At 37.4% G+C, this 22,215-nt stretch overlaps 1 protein-coding gene across 15 annotated transcripts in view; it reads left to right on the forward strand.

Annotated features, from left to right (window-relative positions):
- Nucleotides 1–22,215, forward strand: part of MGAT4C (MGAT4 family member C) — a 731,126-nt gene that overhangs the window by 478,092 nt on the left and 230,819 nt on the right. The window contains exon 1 of one of the 15 annotated variants that reach the window (XM_085024828.1): nt 8,176–8,329. The gene's annotated coding sequence lies outside the window, so the exon portion shown is untranslated. 15 annotated transcript variants of the gene reach the window in all.

The following is a 22,215-nucleotide window of genomic DNA, read 5'->3' on the forward strand; positions in this document are numbered from 1 at the left end:
AGATATTGTAATAACTTTAAATGTAAGGAGAAACTGATTATATACATTACAGGAATACATAGTACTAAATTAGACACAAAATAATTCTTAGAATTTTTTAGAAGGTCTATAAGTAGCTTTCTACTAACAGTCAAATAATTATCTAAAACTTTTTATTATATTTACTTAGATACACAGAGAGATAAATATGTGTACTTTATTATAGAAATTATAACAGGATAGTATTCTCACTTGTATCTTTAGAAATGTATTATAATCCAGCTTTATTACAGATGATGTTTAATGATTAATTCTAGAGAAGTTTTGCTATACATTTGACTGTGTATAATTAAAATAATGCATATCTCACATACAAAGTATCATTTGCAAAAATAATTCAATGTAATCATAGAGGTCTATAGAAAAATTAGTCTATTTTTTCCTGTCATAGAGTTGGTTTTCTAAGAATCTATTCCCATCAAATACAGATACTGGGATTTTTCCATTCCACACAACCAATATCCGTTTAAATACTATCCTCTGAGTCAGTGGGCTTGTCCGCATCCTGGGTCTTTGAAGAAGAGAGTCTCAATATAGGGCATGTAGGGCGAAGTCCAGTATTCACTTGTGGCAAGAGAAAGCACAGCTTGTGCCGGATTACATGGAGAGGAAAACTTGTCTCACCGCTGCGATGGTCTGTAGGCGCTGTCCTCTCAGGCCAGGGCACTTTAGGACGAACGTCCAATGTCGCAAGGCAGTCTCTGGATGTCGGATCAGCTCCTCTTCCCATCCCTCCTCTTCCTCGTATCCTTTTGTCTTCCTCAGCCAGCACTGATCATGCTCCATTACACTTCATTCCTTGGACTTGCCAGACAGGAGATGTTCATCTCTTTACCTTGAGGATGCAAAATAATCTGGATTTTTTTCAAATTCCTTCTCCAAAGTATTTTTTGACATATCCCGTCTTCCTTCATCGACTTCATTTAAAATCTTTAAAACACTTTCACTTTTTTCAATAAAGTCTGATATTGCACAGTAAAACTTTTGGCTCACATACCCAAAGGTTTTGACAATGATCTTTAAGCCTGGTTCCAGAGACAGTCATTTAGGAAGGAACATACACCAGTGGCTCCCATCAGCCTTCACACAGAGATCCTCATGCAGGTAGTTTGATTGGGGCCTGTCTTAGTCTGTTTGGGCTGCTGTAACGATATAGCATAAACTAGGCATCTTATCAACCACAGAAGTTTATGTTTCACAGTTCCGGAGGCGAGGGAGACTAAGACCAAAACACCAGTTGATTCAGTGTCTTGTGAGAGCAAGCGTCCTGGTTCACAGATGACCTCACGTGGCAGAAAGGACTGCGTAACTCTATGGAGTTTCTCTTACTACAAGGGCACTTATAATCCCAACCATAAGACTTTACCCTCATAACCTAACCACCCCAAAGGCCCCACCTCCTAATACGGTCACACTGGGCACTAGTTTTCAACATATCATAGTGGGGGGGGGGCACAAATATTCCGTCTAAAGCAGGTTTTCTATTTTTGCATTTCCCAGTTGAGATTCCAATAAGCAGTTTTGATTGAAAAGTACTGGCTTAGAGTGTAAATCTAAGAGCCCCTTTTGAAATTCTTTAAATCAATCTCTCTTGAGGACCTGTTGCAAAGAACAAAGCGAAAAGAACAAATTAGATAATTGATGTAAAGAGTTTAATAGAGTGCCTGGCACAAACCAAACACTCAAACCAGTGATGATGACAATGATGATATTTTTCTTTCTTTTGCTGCTATAATAATCCTGATCCTCCTTGTAGTAACGTGGATTCCTCTGAAAGATTTGGAAAATCTTCCACTGCAAAGTTATGGTTTAGTAACAGGAGTTCCTGCTGTGGCTCAGCAGAAACATACCCACCTAGTATCCATGAGGATGCAGGTTCGATCCCTAGCCTCCATCAGTGGGTTAAGGATCTGGCATTGCTGTGAGCTGTGGTGTAGGTCACAGATGTGGCTCAGATCCCATGTTGCTGTGGCTGTGGCATAGGCCAGCAGCTGTAGCTCAGATGGGACCCCTAGTCTGGGAACTACCATACACCATACCTATGGCCCTAAAAAAGCAAAAAGGAAAAAAAAAAGACATTTATGGCATAGTAAGATATTGTACAATGAATAGTAATCTCTTTCTGATTATCTTTCCGATGTAAATATCCAATTTTTTGAGCACAATGAGTTTTACATGAATAATCCCTTTCTTTTATCATATATAAGGTGGTTGTATTCAAATTTTCCTCATCAAGAAATAAATTCATTTCTAAGTTTCTTCGATATTAATGTTGTTCCATATTTGTCGAGATAGTAGGCCTTGATTTGATATAATTTGGGTAATATGAGACGAAAGGCAAGTAAAAGGGAAAACATTACAAGCGAGGTTGTAAAATTCTGTATCAGAAACAAAGCAAAGTCTATGTATAAAGAAGCGAGTGAAGTATCCTTAACTAAGGAGTAGTAAGAAAACACGCAAAAGACAGTTTCAGAAAACATAGTGAGAAATAAATCCTTTTGCCCCCCGTTTTTAGGTGTTTTACAGAGATTAATCATGATGTTCAAACTAACTCTAGAAAAAAAATCAGAGTATATATTCAGTCGAGATATTGAACAAAATAAGCTAATGTTTTCAGTTTGCATTTCAAAACTGCTCTGAATCACTAAAACAGCATCGGCTTCTTATTTTCATGTCTGAGAATTACTGTTTCTTAACACACAGGACAGGAGACCTCTACTTACCCTTATTTAGTCATCTTCTTCTTCTCTAGAGTAAAATCTACTGACACATAAACATAGTTAAACATCTTGGGAATATTTATTCCCAGAACGGAAGGTGAAATGGCCTAATAATTCGAAGTATTTTCAAAATTTTATCTTTACAGGAAACAGAAATAAAGATAATGTACTAAAGCTGCCATGCAAAAGATTGAAGGTAGACATAAAGAAAAAACGACAGGGAAGATGACTAAGTATAAAAAGGGAATACAAGCAAGGTCAATAAATAGATATTCTTATCAGATTTGGCTACGCCTAGAATTCAGTAGATGGAAAATATAGTTCTCAGATATCTCGTACTGTTCCACTGAGCTGTCATTGATTCAGTGATTTTGAACATTGCTTGCATTTTTTAAAGCAATCTGGAAGTCTTTATGGAACAAAATCAAACCATTTATTATAAATAGGTTAACCTCTGAAATAAGTTTAGGAATGAAGTATCTGGGCATTATGTTAGCAAAAAGTAACACATTCAAAACGCAGGTATGTTTTGAAGTAATATATTCTAAGATGATTTAAATAATTCTGCCTTTCAATAGGTTTTAATAAATATCCTTCACCACCTACTCTTCTTAAACGAAAAGGTTACCTAATATATGCATTCACACAGGTTCTTTTAAAAATGTACTGTACGTATTTTATTTCTTTAAATGATACTAATAACAAGATGAACTAGTGTACTAACTAAGAGTGTTAGTGGCCACAAAAGCAGAGCTGCCGTCTTGTGGATCGCTCGGCAGTGGGCCATTTATTGATGCTGTAAAACACAGTAAAATGCTATATTCTAATATTCCTCATTTCTCAGAGCAAGTAATAATGTTAAACAATAGTGTAAAACGTGTTTACATTTCCAAGTGCTGCCTATAAAATTGTCACCTGAAGGCCATGTTCATTTCTTGTAAAGTTCCCGTTAACCTAAACCGTATTAATATGTAGTTTGGGAAACACTGGAGGATGGTTGCTCCAGTTTAATTAGCCTCTGGTCCTCATTTGTTTTGATGATATAAATAATTAATTTAACCACAAAACTGATGTAACAGAAATAATTGTCAGGCAATTAAATACTGCAATGGTTTCAACTCCTGGGAAGTATATAGTATGTAAGTATGGCAATAAAGTTGATATACTTGGCTTGAAGTTCAAAACATCTTTTACTTGATTTGTCAAAAATGCTTATGTAGAGTCCATGTTCTACACATCAGACAACATTCACTAATATGAATTTACTCAGAATAAAACCTAGATTAGTTTCTGTGGGTTTTTTTTTCCATTTCATATCAAGGCTTTACACGGTTGTTAAAATATTTGTCTATTCTCTTGAACTCACAAGTATTAGCAGGCCATTTTAGTGGGAGGAATGTGGTAAATAATGAAACAATATTGTTAAATTCAGTATAAAATGTGGTCCTTGTTATTTTCCCTTTTTCAGAAATTGGAGATTTTTTTAAATTCTGGGAAAAATGTATTTTACTTTTCTTCATGTATATAATATATAGTATATTAAAAATGATGCCTTTTTTTGAGTACCTTAATGTTTTAACATGTTTATGTTTAGGAATTTTTTAATTTATGTAATTATATTTTTTAGTAACATTGTTTTATGATAGTGGTAAGAATTTTTATGTCTTATCATCAATATTCACATTACATATTCACTATCTCATTTTTGGCTTTGACCCAGATGTATGCGGAGACTGATATTCAAGTATCATTAGACTTTTCAAAATGACATACTGCAAATAAATCACTGAAAGGCTCTGACCTTTAATATCTCTGCTCTTCCTAAAGAAACACTGTCAGGGAATTACTAAAAACTTCATAACTTCCACTCATCATTAATTTCAGATGATTACTGCCCACCATAAGGAAATAGATTTTTTTGTTCTTAAGTGTGAGAAACTGCACTAAACTCACTGATTTCCATATATGCTATATCATAGCTATATTTATCTGAAACTCCATTGAGTGTATAGATATAATTATTTTAAACTAAAATATGAATTCTGTTCTAATGAATTGTAGTAAAATGTGAAATTTACTTAATGTTTGAGGTGGAGATTCATTCTTTATAGTAAGCCAGCATTACTTAAAAATATTTCTACTAGGAGTTCCCATCATGACTAGTATCCATGAGTACGCAGGTTCGATCCCTGACCTTGCTCAGTGGGTTGGGGATCCGGCATTGCCGTGAGCTGTGGTGTGGGTTGCAGACATGCCTTGGATCCCACATTGCCATGGCTGTAGCATAGGCCAGCAGCTACAGCTCCAATTTGACCCCTGGCCTGGGAACCTCCATATGCCGCACATGCAGCCCTAAACAGATAAACGACAAAAATAAAATATTTCTACTACATTTTCCCTCTATCTTTTTCATTCTCCTAGAGATTAAATTATTTCCCATTCATTTTTCTATTTTGTGCACAATTCAAGCATATATTCTTTCATGTTTAATGATCAAAACCCTTAACATTTTACTGATGATTTTGTTTAAGCCTTGATTTTGTTTAAGCAAAGAATTTTGCTTACAATTTTGTGTAAGCAATATGTAAGCAACGAAATCTATATTCTTAAAAAATCTTATTTACATACTTTAATAGCACGAAACGAGGGCCCTTTGCCAAGGTATTCACTTATTAATGACTCATGTGAAGGATGTGGGTATTTGATACCAAGTGTTTTTGGAGCACTAGGAGTATTTCTATTTCTCATTCTTCATAGTATCCCATGTCTACGTGCATCACAGCCCCCAAACAAATGCAAAACGAAGTAGAAAACGCTATAATCAGGACTTCCCATTGTGGCTCAGCAGGTTAAGAACTTGGCATAGTCTCTGAGGATGCAGGTTAGATCCTTGGCCTCACTCAGTGGGTTAAGGATCCTGAGTTGCTACAAGCTATAGCGTAAATCACAGACGTGGCTCGGATATTGCGTTGCTGTGGCAGTGGCATAAGCCAGCAGCTGCAGCTCTTATTCAACCCCTAGCCTGGGAACTTCCCTATGCAGCAGGTGAGGCCATAATAAAGAAAAACAAAACAAAACAAAACATTATATTCTGATTTTATTCAAATCATCAGAATATACATTTATCTTAAAAATTAAGTGGGTGGTGTATATATCAGCATGCTTTCCAAATGCAAGATATAATCAAATTTTGCTAGTTATATATCTCTGCCATTAAATATTTATACCATTAAAATTTTATATGTTGTGTAAAATAGAGAAGCATTTATTTCATAAACAATTATTTTCTCCATGTCATATCTTCTTAGCAGTTACAGTGTCTTGGTATTATCATTTGTCTACCAGAAATATGGTTGACATTCCCATTGTCCAAATTCATCTTTCTGATCTGTAATTCAATTTTATGTCACTTTGCATGGCAATGGATCTTTTTTTTTTACACACATTTCTATCTAAACTCCCATGTTTTTAGGCAGAAATAAATGAACAATGTCTTTCATGTTGGCCCAAAGTGCATTTTGACAAATAGCCTTCTTGAATCTAGATTCTTGCACTTGACTAAAATGATTAAATTCCAAATAATACCAGGAAAGGCAACAACTTAGAAGAGACACCACTGAGTGAATCAATGTTATAAATCAAGTTAATTTACAACATTATTTTCTAGTTGAAATTTTAAGAGTTTAGGATAATCATATTTCTTAATTACTTTGAAGACACTGACTTAACTCTTCATTTTAAATTATCTAAATGCCTTTAAAATAAACACATTTGACCTTTTGCATAACAACCATATTGGTTGCATTTTATATTCATGTAGTACTTTCTATTTTATACAATATGTTCCATACATTGCCTCATTTAATCCCTATATCACCTTTTTTTTGGTATTAAGTGGCACTGTCATTCTCATACTATACATGAAAGTTATTAATTTTCCAAAGTTGTCGTAGATAGTAGGTAATAGAGCAAGGATTGGAGTCTGGGGCTTTTGCACCCAAATCTAAAACTCTTACCCCTAGCTCACACACTAACTGACTTCTCAGAGTCATTAAATAATCAAACCCGTGGTCATGAAAGTCAAAACTTGGAAGGAAATTTTGAAGGTGTGGTTCTATGAAAATGTCCTTTCATGAATTTTCAACCTGTAGAACTCTCATTGTGCCATGCAATAACAATAACTTTCTGTCATTGGAAATGTGGAGGGATTATAACAACTATGAGCCCTGAGCTCATTATTCAGAAGAACATGAATCAACATAATGGACACAAGGGCACTAGCTGATGACCTTCTTTTCCCAGAGGTGGGATTGGAGGGAGAGAATTTCTCTTACTCTCTCTCCAGGTGCGTGGACTGTTTGCATGCTGAGCTGCACAGGTTTCAAAGGGCTTGCCCTGGGATATGGCGGGGCTAGATTTAAAAGGAGCTGGCCATTGAATAGCTCTGGTAATTCTTGCATCTCACAGTTACACGGCTGACAGCTCCTTTTGGTGGGGAAGAGCTTGGATATATTTCAAGGTGATTGTAGTTTTGTCCCTCTGGCAGGAGGCTGCTGTAACCAGCTTAGCCCATTATCCTCCTCTCTCACTGGATTTAAGCCTGGGGAGAAGTCTGGGGCTTTTGTCAGACTAGAGGGTAAGGGATAGATAATTATTCCCCATTTGTGCTCAAAGAGAAGAGCACTCTATTATAAAGTAGGCTTCAATTACTGATGGGCTTGTTTACAGTTCCACTGACATAAATTATTCTTTGTAAAAATCAAAATGTAACATTGTTGCTTTCGTGATATTATTCTTTTAATAGCTCATACTTTACGCTTTATTACACAAAACTTTGAGATACTGTTTAAGATTCAGAGAGTAAAATGCATTTTCATTTTTAAATTTTTATTGGAGGATTTAGCAATATACCTGGCTGTTCTGGCCAAACCGATTGAAAATTCCTCTATAAAATTGTCTACATGGTAATTTTTCTCAACTCAGTTTTCTTCATCTCATGGGGTAGTTCTGTAAAATCAATGCAAAGCAATTAGAAAATCTTGAATTCCAGATGTCATGATTATATGAATTTTTTCCTTTCAAAGCCATTCTGTGGCATAGCTTTTATAAATAATGTTATTTAATAAACCTGTCTGGAAAACAAAATTCTCCTGGATCCTAACTCATTAACTGTATAAATCAATCCTAGCATATTTGGGGGAGAGTGTTTTCCGTTTGCTGTCCTCTAGCAGCTCCACCTCACTTTCAGTCCCCTTCTCAGCCAAAATCATAGTCCGAGATGAGCATTTCAATTTGCAGCTGACAGTTTAGGGTTAAGATATGATTCCAGGTAACAGAAGCCAATGAGAGTACACTCAGTTCATGCTTGTGACATCATCTTCCAGTCGGAGTACATAGAAGAGCAGAGGTAGCGTTCAGTTTCAGCCCCAGTGCCCTTATGATGGATGTTTACGTCTCTTCTTTGAGAGCCAATTATCTCGCTTTTGTGTGAGGCCCAAGGATCACTCATGCCGCCAGGCTGCACTGAGCACCGTTGGATGTAGCAGAACGAATTGTTTTCCCTGTCTCTGGTAAGAGCCTCTTCTGTTTTACCTTCTCTTTCAAAATAAAGGTAGATGTGTCTAACAGGGGAAGCAGTCTCAGAAACTGGTGTCAGGGTTGAACAGGCTTCCTATTGGGTGGGCTTTTCATCAGAGAAACGTTTACCAGTGTTACAAGGAAGTGTGGATTTAGCAAAATGAATTTTAGAAGAGCGTGCTCACGTGAACCTGGCAAACTAATTTGCAGTAGGAAATGAATGGCAGGTAAATTCAGCTTTTCTCTAGAAAAAGTAAAGTAACTTCTATTGTGAGATCATTATTTTGAATGTGTTTTTAAAAATATGCATGGATATGTATACACTCTGCTCCATTTCTTTGTAATGTGCTATTTCTTAGTAGCAAAGAGTAGAAGTAGAAATGCCAACCAGGGGGTGTGGGTATAAATTTAAAATGAATCAGAGTTTTTAATTGTTAAATGGTAGTTCTTTGGGACAGTTTTCCAAACTTGTGTCTATATAATAAAACAGAATTTGCCAAGCAAAGGCTTCAGCTTCTGAAATGAAGTTATAGTACTTTGTATCCATGTTTATTATTTTTAGCCTAAGGAAAGGATGATAACAAGTAGTTTTAAGGAAGAGTGTGAGGGTTGTTTTTTGTTTTTTGTTTTTCTGGAACTGCGAGATGTTAAAGGCGTTTATTACCTTAAGTGCTTTTGAATATATAACAAAATTTTGTTTTAACATCTGCAGATTATCTAAGCCCTGAAATTAAAGCCTTCAGTTCTTTAATCATTTATTGGTAGTGATATTTACACCTGAGGATCCTGAACAGTATTGTAGCAAAACATACATTTCCAGCAGTTGAATTATTTGACATAGATAATTAAATATGAGTGCCATCCTGAAAAATCAGATACAGTAAAAGCATTTAATTGACTGAGAATGTCCACATACTACCAAATGACGAATTCAAGAACACTTTTAACTCCTCAAGTATTTTTTATTATCACAAGATAAAGCAGCAGACTATGGTCATCTCAAAGTCGAATGCAGTTCTTTGTGAAATGAAGACAGAGAAAAGTGTAAATAGCTGTTAATTAATATAACATGTTTTCTTACTTGAACAGCAGCACTTCCTTCTCTTCTAGGGTAATAAAACTTTTGAGTAATGAGCTGTCCATCAGGCTGTGATATGCTCATGCTTTTTAGCTGTATTTTTACTCTGCTTTACCAAAGACTCTTTCTACCTGTGCAAAGCAGTAATTTGGGTAATTAGAAATCAGGTTTTGTCGGTGCTCCAGTTGTGCTCCGAGACCGCAGGGGCTTCTCAGCGAGGTCACACTTCTCCGTCTTCTACCAGCCCAGTCCTGTTTGGCATTAGTGTTTGTTGTTCGATTTGTCTCCTTCAGTCAATTCAGGTCTGAACAGAACTGAGTTCAGAGAAAGTGTCAGATGTGTATGAATGGAATCTAAAGAACTGAGCTTATTGTCTCAGCAAAAATGATAACATAATCAACCAAACTTCAAAAGCTTACAAACAGGCATCGGGGATTAATTTTTATGGAGAGATTTAAGTGAGCATATTCTGTGAATTTCAGAATCTAAATGTGGAAATCCAAAAGTTTGGATAAGATGAACTTGAACACATAATGATCCACTGCTTGAAACGATTTTTTTTTTCCATTAAGTACTTTAAAGTGAAGTTGCATTACCCAAAGGTATTGACTCTGTCATTTTCACAGGTGATCAATCTTGACCAAGGGAAAGCATTTGTTTCCTAACAATTAATTCTCTAAAAAAATCTCCTTTAAATCTCTAAAATTCTATTAACAATGAAGAAAATCTTCCTCGGCCAATTAACAGTCTGGACATTTACAATTGTATTTTTTTCTGTATATAAATGCTTTTCTCGCTGTTACAGATACTTGTGATTTCTCTCATGAATGCACTGCTTTGTTAGTGATTACAATGTTAAAATCATTTATCTCCCTGTTTTCCTTTGAACAACTTTGTACGCCATGAATATCCATGAATTTGTCTGGATGGTAGAGCTCATTGACAGAAAGTTTTTGCTTCTCATTTTATTTTTAAAGCAAGGATATCAATAAGTTCATGGCAATATTCCATGCAACAAACTCCCCAGGAAGAACTTTCAGTGCAGGGGACTATAGATGAAAGATGCGTGATTCTGCATGTATTTCTATGTTGCTTGGCTCCTTCCTTATGCATATGTGCTTTGTCTGAAAGTCATCATCATCTTTTTATTCTTGCATTTTTCTTCTCTCTATTATCTCATCCAATTATTTGTACCTAGTATACCAAGTTAATGTTATTAAATGACAGATTTAACAGGTCTTAAGAAGAGATGGAAAAAGTGCGCAATAATAACCAGATTCCCTTTATCCTTCTGAAGTTTTGCATTTTCCAGAGGCTGAGGGTGATACATTGTTTCTTTTGAAAATTGTTCCTCATGTTATATTATTACTTATTCCAAAATAATACCCTTTTTTTTTCCCCTCTTGTGTGCCTTAATTTTGTCCTATAACTTGGTTTATATAAGGACTTTCATTAGCATCTTTTAACTATTGAATGCATGATATCATTTAGTTTTCTACTTGCTCAGGTGAAGTACTTGGATATGTCATGAAGTCTATGCTTATCTTAACAGTGTGAAATTCTGGATTTCCATGGCCAACTTTTTAGTTAAACCCAGAATATAGTAGCCACAAGGTCGTCTTAGCTTAGGTTTATATTAGTATGTGACTGCATGGATATTTAGGTGTGTATTTTATGTACATAAAATAATGTTTATAAGTGCTTTATAATTTTAATAGTTGTTTTCATGGACATAATATCACCCATTCTTTTTAAAAATTTTATTGGGTAAAATTGATTTGCAATGTTGTATTTTAACAATCTATCTGTGATAAGGTAATTGATATCATGCTGCTAAGGAAACAGAGATTAATAGTTTTTAACCTTTGCCAGAGATCACCTAGTCAGTAAATCAGTAAATGAAAAACACTCAAACATACAATAGGTTTTCAAATTTTATGCTCCCAATCAATCTCTCTCTCTTCCTCTCTCCTTCCCTTTTTTCCTTCCTTCCTTCCCTCCCTCCCTTCATATTTCTGGCCATCTGACTAGGTTTTTTGTTGTTGTTGTTTTGTGTTTATTGTTTATTCTGTGTCATGTACTCTTCTAGGTGCTTAGGATTTATAACTGAATGATATGAAAGATCCTTGCTCTTGTGCATATTATATGTTTTTCCATCTGGCAAGCTCTCTTTTTTGAAATTACTAAAAATATAGAATGTATATCAAAGCGTGTCTGAATAAAACAGAACTTGCTAGAAAACGGGAAACACGAGTTATCTGCCTTTCTTGTGTTCAATGTATCTTTAAGTTCTCAGATTCGTCCAAACGTTACATTTGGATGTCATGAGAATATCTGTCATTTACTTAATAACTTATATTTTATTTAGAATTTGATCCCTGCAGCTTTTCCAAAAATGATTAAATTACCATGAATTCCCAAAAAAGCATTATCGAATAAAGTTATCTTGTATTATAGAGTATATTCAAGCAATCCAACTTTATATTTATCCTCTATAATGAAGTTCTTGGAGGCCATAATACATTGATTGTATAGTTGCTTGGCTTTTGATAGAGTTTAGATAGTATAAATAGGAGAGTAAGAAATGGATGACTTCTGTCTTTCTTTTAATTAAAAAAAGTTAGTGATAACAGTTTGTGTTTGAATAAGGCAAAGTAGAGATCATCTGAAGTTTAACACCCATTTTTTTTCAGTGGTTGTGTCATATATTAATGCTAGTTCCTAGGACACTTGAACTAAAAGTGAGATTTACTACCCATTAAATTTATTTACAGCTGGCCAGTGATTTAAAGGGAAAAAAAAAAAAAAAAAAAAAAAAAGCCTGAAATCTAACCTCCTCCTCAGAGAAAATCAATCTGTACACAGAACCTATCAGTTGAAGATAAACCATTTTTAGATGGTATCATTTAATTAGCCACCAAAGAGTCTATACAGTGACATACACATAAATTGTAAAACTCGAAGTTGCCTGCACAAGCTTGACTTAGCACAAAATATTTTACTCTTGTTAATATTGCATAATAATAAAATTATATCCCGAAACTTAGTCCTTTTGCTCATGTGCATTTGAAATGTGCAGAATGCAAGAGTAAAAAATAGAATTCAATAATTAAGAGTATGAATTAGCTAAATTCAAGTGATAATTAAGCCGTATTTTCCAAAAAGTTTTTTACAGGACACTAGACCTTGAATATTGCTAATTTTACCTAGTAACATACCCGAATTAACGTTTTCAATATTTGTAAAAAGTAAAATATGAACTGACATCAAAGTGGGCATTCTAAATGTAGAGTTCTCCTAAAAGCAGAGGATTGATTGATTTGTAATACTGATTGTGGTGGCAAAGAGTTGGGTGTAGTGTAAGGACAGTCTTGGTCATGGTCTTTGTTTGGAAGTGACGCTTATGCACTGTAACTTTCAGAGATGTACGGTAGCATCTGAATCAGTATGAAAAAATGTGTTTTTGCTAAAACAGATATACGTATTTGTATTGCCAAGTCAGAACAGGGTGAAATTTATAATATGGAGTAGAATATGATAAAATCTGCTGTGATTGATCAAGCGGTATGATGGAAGGATAAGTTCCAGGGATTGTTCTCAATTTTAAGTGGGAGGCTATGATTGGATAAACAGTTCTGCTCAGAAGAGCAACAAATAGCAGATGCTTTCAAAGACAACTTTGGTTTTCCCCTTGGTTGATTTTGCATGCCCTGTGGTGAGAACACGGTTTCTGGGACCAGACTACCTGAGTACAATTTCTTGTTTTATCCCTTTCAAGGCCTTAATTTCTTCATATGTATAAAATGGGGGAAATACCGCATAGAGTTGTTGAGAAAATATTGTGAGCAAACCTTCTGAGCACTAGGAAAAGTGCTTGGCCTATAGTATATGCTCAATAATTTTACCTCTTTTTGGGATTTTTATTGTTACTAACTTGCTTAGTATTATGTGTGTGTGTGTTGATTAGTCCAGGAGTTTCATTAAAACCATTTTTTATAAAAAGAAAACTCTGATGTACCATAAACACAAAACTTTGGGAACTGTGATGAGATAGATTGCTCTTTAAAATTGGATATTGATTTCAACAGATTTTGATACTAAATGTAGCCTTATCACCTACTGCATGTAAAATTTCTGATGTCTTAGATTTTACATTTTTTATAAAAACAAGTGAAATTAAAATCAAATAACTTTTAGGAGCTTTTTCCAACTTTAAAATTACAAGATATGGGGTGTCATGTACATATGTACAGACACACACATATGCATGTAGGTTGTAAATATACACATACACACACACACACCTATATGTGTGCTACACAAATGGAAAATCCTATAGCTTTGCCTTTTACATTTTACTCTTTTTTACTTTATTTGCCTTTACCTTTTTATTTCATTGTTCTTTGTGAGATGATGAGAGCTTGAAACTTGTAGTTATAAAAGGTTTTATTTATCTGACAAAGAGAGAGGTCAACACTCTTACTTTCCAACAGCTCATTGTCTCACATGGGTGGTAAAGTGCTGATAGAAATAGGTTACAGCCATTTTCTCACTCTTGGCTGTTCTTTATCCGTAACATGCACTGAAAGGCAAGATATGTATGATTTGATTTTTAAAAATCTGTGTATGTGTCGTGTGTGTATTTTGTTTTGTTTTAATAGTGTATGTGCCATGTACCCAACCTCGAAACAATAGGCATGTAGATGGGGAAGGAGAGAAGCATAAAGTTCCCCACAGTTTATAATCTTGTAGAATCGAAGTGTTAATATGGGTGTAAAACATTTTTAAAAATCCAATCATTTTACGAAGGTATTTTTTTCTTTACTTCCAAATACTCTTATTCCACAACTTCTTTTTTTTTTTTTTTTTTTTTTTCTGCCTTTTTGCCATTTCTTGGGCCGCTCCTGCAGCATATGGAGGTTCCCAGGCTAGGGATCTAATCCAAGCTGAAGCCGCCGGCTTAGGCCAGAGCCACAGCAACGTGGCATCTGAGCTGTGTCTGCGACCTACACCACAGCTGACGGCAACGCTGGATCCTTAACCTACTGAGCAAGGCCAGGGACCGAACCCGCAACCTCATGGTTCCTGTCAGAATCATTAACCACTGAGCCACGACGGGAACTCCTCCACAACTTCTTTAAAGCATAAGCACGTAAGTATTGACCCCTTATGATATGCTAACAGTCGACAAACCACTACCCCTGTTCTGAAAGGCTCATGGTCTAGAGGTCAATGTAAATTTGAATATGAATAATTATGACACACTTGGATAGGTTTCATATTAGAAGTATGCAGAGAGTGCTAAGGGATCAGAGACAAGACGTGACTTATTCTGCCTGTGAATATCAGAAAAGTTTTCCAAATAAGCTATCAGTTTTCAAAAATGAGTAGAGAATTTGCCGGGTCGAGATCAGCAAAGAAATTTCAGACAGAGGGGTCTCCGGTAAGTACACTCTTACAATGGGAGAAGAAGGCACAGTGTGTTCAGCCAGAGTGTGGAGTGACCGGAGGCGAGGAGGAAGGGAACCAACAGCAGAACCAGTCGGGACAAGGTGATCCTAACCTCCTAAGGGAAAGCCTTGGCCGGAAGCCTAATTTGAGTTTTTCTCAATTGAAACATTATGGGAAGTCTGTGAAGAGATCGAGTGCTGTAATTTTGAGTAAATGTGGGATGCTTCCTAAAACAGACTGGAAGTAAAATTACTTTGGGACTATTTAAAGCCGTCTGACCCATCAAAGGAGAAAAAGGGCCCAGAGAAGCTACTTCATGAAATTTCAAACAGTATAATTAAATCCCCTGTTCTATTAATTTATTTTAAATTATGGATGATATCCCATGGGGTGACTAATTACTCAGGAATACAAAGGAGGGACACACAGAATAACATCGAGGAGGGTATCAGAGTTTGGGAAAGAATCCCTGAGGCGCTCTTGAAGATCTTGACCAGACGTCACCTAGCCATCGGAGCTGTCTGATCCTGAACAACCCAGTGTTTCGATAATCGGCCAGGGTGGGTTCAAAGATCCAGGGAAATGGACTCTCCTCTTATCAGATGACTCAACTCACTGCAGATATTTTTTAAATCACTAAAATAACATTATAGAAAAGCTATGTATTTAAAATTATTCTAATAGAAAAAATGAATCATTATCTCATTCCTTTCTTTCTGTGATTTAGGTGACATGTAATTTATGGTAAAAAAAAAAAATTAGTAGTGGGGGAGGAGGGAGCGAGAGAGAGGTACCGACCGTTAGAGAAGATGATTCACTAGTTTGATGCTTTTGCGTCATAAGATTGTCCCCCAAACTGTCGTTCTAAGCTTACTCACTTACACAATAATAGCAAGTCTCTAATATGGAGAAAGAGACGGCATCCAGTGGAGGCATAATCATTGAGGCTTTGCCTGCAGCCTCCCACACCTACAGGTACAGACACTCTGGGAGGTGGTGGAGATACAGAGATACGGGTGGTGTTGATGTTGCATCAAGACTTCGGATGTCATGATGGGGCACAAGGGACAAGTAGGCAGGTCACTTCAGGAAAAGCAATGCATTGCCTGACTGCTTCTGCAGAACTCCTTCCTGCTTGCCTAGATCTTTAAGTGTTAATTTTCAGCGTAGTATCACATAATGGGTGAAAGTGATAACTTTAGACCAGGAAAGAGAAGTAGTCTTAGGGGAAGGAAATAAGCAGGAACTCTGAAGCATTAAGGAGGTGTAGATCCAGAAAAGAAAATATTTAAGGGAAAGTGAAAAAAAAAAGTATAAAAAAGAATTCAGCAGCATACAGGATTATGATAATCACAGGGAATATATGGTAACTAATCGCAGAGAATATTTTGTTCCCTTCAAGTCAAGGATGCTGTGATGCGTAACTGCTGTGTAGCAGAGGGAACTCTACACAATATTTTGTGTTAATTTATGTGGGAAAGAATCTGAAAAAGAATGAATGTGCGTATGTGTATAACCAAATCACTTTGTTGTCCAGCAGAAACTATCACAACATTCTAAATCAACTATACTTCAATAAAACATAAAAAAAAGTCAAGGGTTCTACCTCATTCTTCTTTGAATACCCATGACCTGCAAAAGGGTACAGCAGATGTTTGTTAAATGAATGCCTGAGTACCCAGCTGCCTGAGGAGGGGATAGCAACTGATTTACTTTCTCTTTAAATGATTTGGATTTTCTGTGTTTGAGATGCCATTAAAAATACGCAATGCATACCTTTGTAGCTATTTGATCTATAATATTGGAGTTGATACGTAATAACCATCTTCAGGTTGTTGACATAAAAAACCAGTGTGCCTAAAGGACATCAATTAGAGAGAAAGCTTTAGGGAAATCCACTATTTAGGGGTTGTGAAGAGGAAGCAAGCAACTAAGGAGACTCAAAATGAGAGGGCTTTGATTCAGACAAATAAGTAAATCTAAACTACTAGAACAGCCTCCTACCTTTAGATCAGGAAGAGAAAGATGGTACCGAGGGTAAGAAAGCCACATAAACCTTTACACAGGAAAAATAAATCTGAGTATGGCATTCCTTTTTTCCTCCTTCCCATCGCCTCTCTTCATCCCCTTGTCACCTAAAATTCCCTGACTCCTTTCCGTTACTTGCAGGATAATCGCAAAACTAACATGGTGTGCGTGGCCCAGCATGGTTGGTTACGCTGCGCATTTCAGCCACACTTGCCTTCTTTTCATTCCTCGTACAGTCTCTCCTCTGCCCCACCACTGATACTTAGCTCATGCCTGTCCTCTCATCTTTGCTCACAAACTGAACTCCTACTCATCCTTCGAATCTCAGTTAAAGAAGTGCATCCTTAGCGTAGGACCCCTCGAGTTCCTTAACAGGGCACATCTTGCTATCACAGGCCCTTAAAACCATATTTAACACCTACAAGAGTTACAGTTGGAGGATTTCTTAATTAATAAAGTTTGTAATTCCAATTGTCACCACTTGAATCATCATGAAAATAATGGTCATTCTGCTGTGAGTCATCACTGAGTCTCCAGCACCTAGCATAATTCTAGGGTAAGGATAGCAGTTAAATAAATGGCACTTAGGACCCCAAGGAAAAACAAAGGCACTGAGGTGCCAGTGAATCTTAATGGTAGAAAGGAAAATTGAATGGACTTCCCTAAAGTATTAAACTACCTGCCTATCTCTGCAGCATCCTTGTCACTAGAAGGTGGATGACTCCTAGGCTATGCACTGAGTTACATGCCAAACAACGTCAAAATACTATCAACATCTCCTTATAAATTTTGAATCCTTTGGAACTCACAGATATTTGAAGGATACGAAGAGGTGTACACTTGGCAACGGTTATAGAAACTGAGCGACCAAATGTTTAACTTCTACCAGGTATTACCAGTGTTCCTGAAACTAGACAAAAGTGTAATTGAGAATGTGGTGGTCAACCACTCGAAAGGCAGTAGAAAGGCTCAAACGATAGGAACAAAGAAAACTCCACCGTAATTTGAAGGGAAGGTCACTGGTGGCCTTAAAGAAAGTAGTTTGAGATGCTGGACAGCAAAGAATCCAGCAAGAAATTGATCGTTAGGAATCGAAGTCATGTTCCAGCAATTTAGAGCAGAAATGGAATAAAGACCTGCGGGACAGAACTGTTAAATAATGACTCCTTCATAAATGGAAAAACTTTATTCAATGGATGGATGTGTGATATAGTAAATAAAATTTACTCTTGAAAATTGATCTTCACAACTGGTACCAAATATATTCATAATAAATAAATGGATATTTTATATCTAGTTATTATGTTTAAACATCATCATGTTTTAAAAAAGAACAATAATATATCAAAAAATTTAGAAAACCGTGGGGATTATGTATTCAGCAGTTAATTTATTCTCATAAAAATGATTGTTTTAATTGAAGCTATTTATAAGCATCTTTATAGACAATCAGCAGCTCTTGCTTTGTAAGCAAATAAACAAATAAACCTCCTGACATTAAGATCTGGGCCTTCCAGAAGGCCACAAAATAGTCAAAAATAAGCAATGTTGTACTGGGAAATTCCACAACCTGCTAAATAGAACATTAAGAGGATGGAGAAATTAACTGAAATCAAGAGAGAAAAAGACATGCAGTGGATATGGGTTATTAAAAATCTGTATGATTTGAGAGACTATTAAACTGTAATATACAAGTATGAATGTAAAATAAACATATGCATATAAAGTTAGGTATCTTTACATATGCAAAGATATACACTTGGTATTAGAAATTATTTTTTTCAAAGTTGGCTACACATACAGTTATTTATTGCAGTAACTCTTCAATGATTACAGAATTCTCCTTAAGAGATTTCTAATTTGCTTTAGAAAAAAAAAACCGCTGATTAATTTACTTGTTCTTGTGATTTGGGGGAGGGTGTGGTATCTTTAAATATTTTAATTGAGAGAGAAACGATATCTTTTCCTCTTTCCAAAATTCCCTGAAAAGCAGAGTAGCAACATTTGACTGCTAACTTGAGCAGCCTATAGACAAGGAGGAGTGTGATGCTCTAAGAACTCAAGAGAACGGTGAGGTCAAAGGGGGCTACTGAAACTAGAATATTGTCCATAGGGCTATGCCTATGCCTAGAGAAATCCATGGCCACCTGCATGTTCTTTAAGCAGTTTTGTAGTCAAACGATACTAAGGAAGACTAGATTCCAGAGAACCCAAAAGCAATCTGGGAATACTCATGAAATCAAAAATAGGAAGAAGTTCCCCAAAAGAGGCAAAGCTTGCTGTCAGGATTCTGAGAAGTGGGATCTAGGCAAGGGGACTGAATTCAAAGACAAGAATTTCTACTTTTTGAAATGTCTAGGGAGGCAGAGCCTCAACGTGGGAACCTGGCTTGCTAATAAGGGATCTGGTAACTGGGAGGAGGCTGACTCATACTCAGTTATGCCAAGGGCATGCGAGTTGGGGGGTTAAGACTGTGAAGCTAGCCAACTGCCCATTAATTCCTGGCTTCCCCATTTACTAGTGATATTTTCATGGGTAAAGCACTTAGCCTCTCTTCATCTCAGTTGCCTCATCTAAGGGCTGTTATGAGGATCAAATGAGATCATATATACCATTCATTTAGCACAACAATGGTGTCGAGTACATGCTGAATAACTGCCATCCCTTATTATGACTAACCTGCTGCAGTTGCGCCACTCCTCACACTGCACCCAAAAAGAATTTGGGGTGTAATTTCACCTCTGGGTGTTCATCGCACATGCCCTCTGCTTGGAACACTCTGTTGTCAGTTGCTCCTCAGCCTTTATGTCTCAGTTCAGGTGTCATTACTCAAGGAGTGTGGGGATTCCTTCCCAGACCCTTCTGCAAGAAGGAAACATCCCTCTTTTGTGCTCAGACAGCACCTGCTCTTTCCCTCTCATATATTTTAATTGCCATTTCCTTCTTTGTCTCTCCCATTAGACTTGATGCTCCATATGTGTTGGGATTTCATATGTTTTATCCACTGCTGTATCAGCAGTGCTAGCACAGAGGAGATCATTAAAGGGTGATTAAATGAATAGATGATGAGAGACCCCCAGACTTAGATCCCTTTTGAGAACCATAATCTGAAGGGATTTTTTTTGTTACAACCTAATTTGGGGGCTGGTAATTGGAGAGCAGAAGTAAAGATCTGAGGTCCCTTTCAGAAGGTGGCAGTGGAACTTACTCCTCTGAGTCCCTGTCCTGCTTCTGTCACAATGGCAGTGGTAGGAACGGCTTTTATCTTGAGGTATTGTGCACAGCCCACAAGCTGCTGTGCCAGTTACCATCTTCCTGGTTCTGGCTGGTCTAAACATGCCTGAAGACTGGTCAGTGAAGGATAGCCCAGCATCAAGCAGGGCACAGCTTTCCGGGAAATACCACATGGGTACTCGGCTTGTGGGCCTGTGGGCATACCTTATGCAAGCTACTGCTCTTCTGAACATTCAAAAGCTCTTCTCTCACATTTCTTTTATTTTAATTGACTTATTTGTCTTTCTGAGAAAAACGATAAATAAACTGCATCGTCAATGCTATCTGCTGGAACCAGGTTGGGAGTTTGATGAATGCAGGGGCCTGAGGAGCTGCACATAGAAGTCACAGGGGGAAAGCTGGACGATGGCCCCTCTTTTCTCCTTTTAGGAGATGTTCTCACTGCCTGGCAAATGTATTAGTTTTCTTTTTTCTTTTCTTTTCTTTTTTTTTTTTTTTCATCTTTTTGTCTTTTTGTCTTTTCTAGGGCCGCATCTGCAGCATGTGGAGGTTCCCAGGCCAGGGGTCTAATCAGAGCTGTAGCCGCCGGCCTTCGCCAGAGCCACAGCAACATCGGGATCCAAGCCACGTCTGCGACCTACACAACAGCTCAGGGCAACACCGGATCCTCAACCCACTGAGCAAGGCCAGGGATCGAACCCGCAACCTGGTCGGATTCGTTAACCACTGAGCCACGACGGGATCGCCTGTGTTAGTTTTCTGTTTCTGTGTGACAAATTACCACAAACTTAGATGTCTAAGACATTAGCTCACAGTTTCAATGCGTCAGTGATACGGGCACTGCTTAGGCAGGTCTTTTGCTCAGAGTCTCACTCAACAGGCTGCAATAATTGTAGCCAGGTGCCTTTCTGCCGTTTGGGTTCTGTTTCAGGCCGGGAGATTGTTGGCAGAATTCTCTTCCTTGTGACTGTAGAATCGAGGTCTCTATTTTCTTGCTGGCTCTTAGCTGTGGCTGCTCTCAGCTCATGCAGGCTGCCTCAGTTCCTCTCCAGGAGATCTCAACACAGCCGCTTGACCTTTCCAAAGCGGGCAGGGGAGTCTTGGCGCAAGTCTGTTAAGATGGAATCTTCGAACTCACAGACTTCAGAAACAAATGGACGGTTATCAAAGGGGAAAGGTGGGGAGTGGAGGGTGGATTTGGGCTTTGAGATTGGCATAGGCACACTCCTGTCAATGAAATAAGTGGTCTACAGGGACCTGCTGTATATCATAGGGAACTCTACTCAATATTCTGGGGAAATCTGTAGAAGAACAAAAGCTGAAAAAGAATGGATATGTGTCGATGTATAACTGAATCACTTGGCTGTACAGCAGAAATGATCACATTATACTTCAATAAAACTTTAAAAGATGAAAAAAAAAAAAAAAAGAAAGACCAGAAAAGATGGAATCTTACACAGCAACAGAATCGTGGGAGTGGAATCTCATCACAGCTGCCATTTTCTGTCGGCTCTAAGTCAGGCCCCGGTGATGCCCATCCTCGGCTGGGAATTACACACGGGTGTCACTCATTGAGGGCCCCCTCATGATGTGTCTGCTACAGAGAGAGATCACAGCACGGTCTGAGACGTCCACGTGACCATCAGCTACCATGCCTAACCCTTGGTACAGACTTGCTACAAAACGCCCGGAACTTGTGAGACACAGAGCTCAGAGGGAAGAGCTAATTTTGAGTGAGGAAAATGGATCTGAAACCAAGGGAAAGCAATCATCGGGGCCACAAATACGGCCAGTTGCCTTCTCCGAACCCCTCATTCAGGAAGATCTGCAGCTGCATGTGCTTACTGTAGGTCTGGAGAGCGAGGGCAAGGGCCGAGGTGTTTGACTGTCATTAGACATTTTGGATTAGGGACCTCTGTTTTCAACCCATTATCAGGAGGAGGGGAATTGAGAGTCATATTGATAATATCATCGCTTGGAGGCACCATTGTTGTTGATCTGTTTAATGAGACAAAATACATGCGAGGCTTCCTGCTCCTGGGCTCCTTCAGCAGTTAGAGTCGGTTCCCTTCCCTGGCACTGCTGAAA

Source organism: Sus scrofa, chromosome 5 (genome assembly GCF_054392235.1).
Source record: "Sus scrofa isolate SSC_HxYL_T2T_F1_AM1 chromosome 5, Sscrofa_HxYL_maternal_Yorkshire_Landrace_v2.0, whole genome shotgun sequence".
In the NCBI taxonomy this organism is placed as follows: Eukaryota; Metazoa; Chordata; class Mammalia; order Artiodactyla; family Suidae; genus Sus; species Sus scrofa.